This window comes from Dipteris shenzhenensis, chromosome 28 (assembly GCF_047967505.1).
Source record: "Dipteris shenzhenensis isolate YYH24624 ecotype China chromosome 28, Dip_SZ_1.0, whole genome shotgun sequence".
Classification (NCBI taxonomy): Eukaryota; Viridiplantae; Streptophyta; class Polypodiopsida; order Gleicheniales; family Dipteridaceae; genus Dipteris; species Dipteris shenzhenensis.
In genome coordinates this window covers 37,071,893-37,075,325 of record NC_141623.1, presented here as the reverse complement: position 1 = coordinate 37,075,325, position 3,433 = coordinate 37,071,893, and positions in this window count along the sequence as shown.

Here is a 3,433-nt window from a genome sequence, read left to right as displayed (position 1 = left end):
TGGGTGTAATTGTTTTATCTATGTTCAATGGTCAAAACCCAGATGGCAGTTTATGCTTGGGTACAAATGAGAATATACTTACGAGTTTTTATTTGGTGATCTCTTCTTAAAAACCTCTCTAATTATTCTCCTCTGTCTGTCTTTATTCTTCAGTCTTCTCCTGCTCCCCCCTCCCTTTCTCTCTTATTTGATCTGTAAAAAATATTTTGAAAGTAAATGTTCTGAAATGAAAAGGAAAGGGATCGTTAGGGCTAGAATGATGTTCCAATGAAACAGATTCTTATTCTTGTCCTGTCATTGTTTTGATTTCCTTGCAATCGTTTATGTCAAATTGAGAGTGGCCATTTAGAATATGGAATTAAAATATTTACTACTGCCCCTTTCTCCTGTCTTGTTTTTTTGTCTAAAGTTCCACCTCAAGATCGCAAGAGCTGGTCCTTATTCTGCAGATTAAATGCCTCCCCCGAGGTACTCGTCGTCCACATTTATCCATTGGATTGATTTCCCGTTTGTAGAACTCCATTTTTAGTCCCAGGTCTTGCCATAATATCTGTAGCCATTGTGTGGAACCATGTTTGCCTCCATTTCCTCGAGCTTGTTGGGGTTAGATCTCTTGCATGACCCTTGTACAATTGAAGAGGTAGGGGTCAAGTAAGCTCACCGGTCATAGCGGTCATGTCATCATGCATGTTGAAGAGGTGCATCCTCAACAAAACCGAAGCCCAGGCACAAGTGGCATGTGCATGCAAAAGGTGTGTGCGAGCATGTGTTATGTGTGTGTGTTGATTATAGCCGTTATAAATTATTTTAAAGTTCTCAGCAAGCGTTGGGTTAATGTCTTCGGGTGACAAATTGGATCATGCCCACGGTAATTATTTCAACGTATTGACAAGTGTTGCCATGGTTCATGCATGGCTTCCCCATAGGCTGCCGTGTGCCTTGTGCCCTCGGTGATCTCAATGGGCATTTCTTAACGTTGTAACTTGTGCTCAAGGTGAGCGTCGAAGGTCTCCATCTAGTCATTGCATAATGCCTTCGTATGCAATATATTCCTGTGAGTTGTGCCACAGTTTCTCTCTACTGTCTCTACCTTTTTGGCTAGGGAATGGTGATCCACCAGTAGTGTTTGATATTGGTGTGGAAGACTGGTTTGCTTGTACAAAAAGCGTAGGAGAATCAAATCATAGACGCTGTGAGGACAGAAGCGTTGCTAGCATTGGCAAGCTTTGGTCACTCTTCCCCTCCTCCTCCCTGGTCTCTTCACCTTTAGCTTGAAGTTATGCGCCAACTGTGCTCGTAAGTTCGGTGTGTCTTGAAGAAGGCGTGTTGAGCCAGTGCATTAATCACATCCGGTATGAGCTCTTCTCATCAACTGTTTGCCCATTATTGTTGGTGGTGTTGCGCGTTTCTTGGATGGGTCGAGAAGACGTTCCTGTGCTGAGTGTCTGCGGCAGTTCAATGTTGCTTCTAAAGCCGCTCTCGTTTACACTTTATCATGGCGATTCTGGTGTGTCTATTGCCCGTTAATAATTGGAGTCGCTCGAGGCTCACCGTCGTCTTTGACCACTGCTTTTTACGCTCCCCCGGGAAGTTTGTTGCGTGTTGATTGTGATGTCGGGCCTCAATTTCAGTTTGTTCTTAATTTTATTGTTTTGCCCCTCTTGATTGTTGATCTAGAACTTTTTAGAATGGCCTTTATCTAGAAAGCACTGGGTGTGTTAAAACAGAAAGGGGTGGTCAAAGATTTCATCTGGTAAAAGGTCTTAAAACATGTCATCTGAATATCTAGAAAGCCATCAAACATATACAACAATAGTGAATATTGGAAACTAATTACTAGTCTCTTAAAGGTAGAAATCGACACAAGAAGAAAATGCAAACATGCCACACTAAAATTATCATGCAACTTAGAGATCAATTACGCTTTGGTAGTTTGTGAGTAATGCTCAGAATGGCTTAAAAGGCTAAAAATATGCACAATGTGCCAAAAAAATAGCTAATAAGGATTTATGATGATACTATGCCAAAATCTATTCGTTGTGAAGTCCACTCATTATCCTATTGGTGCTCGGCTTTTAGGATATATGATGAGTGTAAAACTACAAGAAAAAGGACTGATGCTAATAGGAACTAGTTGGGAGTTCAGGCAAGGCCTTACTTAGCTTTGTGGAGTTGATCACCTCTAGAGATATGATAATCTATTCTACACTCCTTGTCATAGCAATGAAAATAAGCAAATCATTTCTTTTCTTGATCCATTAAAGTTTTTGGGGCAGATGCATCGATGAAGAAGCTTCAATATGCAAAAAATGTGGATCCAATTTAGAATCTCAAAAAATAAGTTGTAGAGTGTTGAAACTTGTGTGTGATTTGGCGAGTGTACAGAGCTCATGATACCGATCACTTTTCCTTTTTGGACCACCTGAAAAGTCCTAGATCAAAAGTTATGGCATTTCAGGTTGAGAGTCACATGCAATGTGTGCGCCTATGAAACATTGTGCTAGTGGAGCGTAGATGTGACATGGTAGTGTTGTGTCACATGCAGAGTGCGAAATTGTGCTTAGCAAAGTGTAGTGCATACTAGAAAGGTGTTTGCATGCCACATGTCAATTGATTTGTGGTGACCTCATTCTCACCCTTTCTATGCCATGTGTGATTCTCAATGGCACATGATTTGCTACCTTATCACTTGACCTTTGATGTGTCATGATGCGCTATCGATTTCCATGTCACTACCTTCGTCGTGCTTGTCTTCTATTATTGCTTTATGTTATGCTTGCAGATGCTCTTTTGGCTACTGTTACATTGCTCTAAAGTGGCTTATTGATTTCTATCGTGCTTTTTCTTGTTGCATTGCGTGTTTGACGGTTGCGTATATTTCGCATACGTAGGTTGCGTCATCGCTAGATCGCTCCTGTCTATTCGATCGTGGTTATTGTACTACTTGTTGCTCTTGGCTTGTTCTTTACATCAAGTCTGGTTTTGTTGAATGTTAGGTAGTCATTGTAGTAATATTTGTTGCTTCTTGTACACTATTGGCTTTAGATTTACTGCTATAGGTCAAGTAGTCTATGATTTCTTACTCTGTGCTCAAGTCTACTTTGCTTTCAAATGGCTTTCATTTATACAACTGGTTTTCTTTGCCTTTTTTGCCTTTTCTAGGCCTCCAAGGTCCGTTTTCAGCATTTCAAAAGTCATTCCGAGGGTTTTGGCCTGCTTCAAACGTGTTGATGTCAGAAATACCAAACTCTGCACCATAAGTCAGGTATAATAAAGTAACTCAAGTATCCGCATTGAATGCAAACTCCACAGTATTTCTTTTTCTTTTATTTTTGTGATTTTTTCCAACGTTACGTTGGCCCTCCTTTCATTGGTGGAGGGCTATTTTCCTTTTGGGCTAAAAGGCCCCAAAATGAGCTTTGATTTTTTCTAA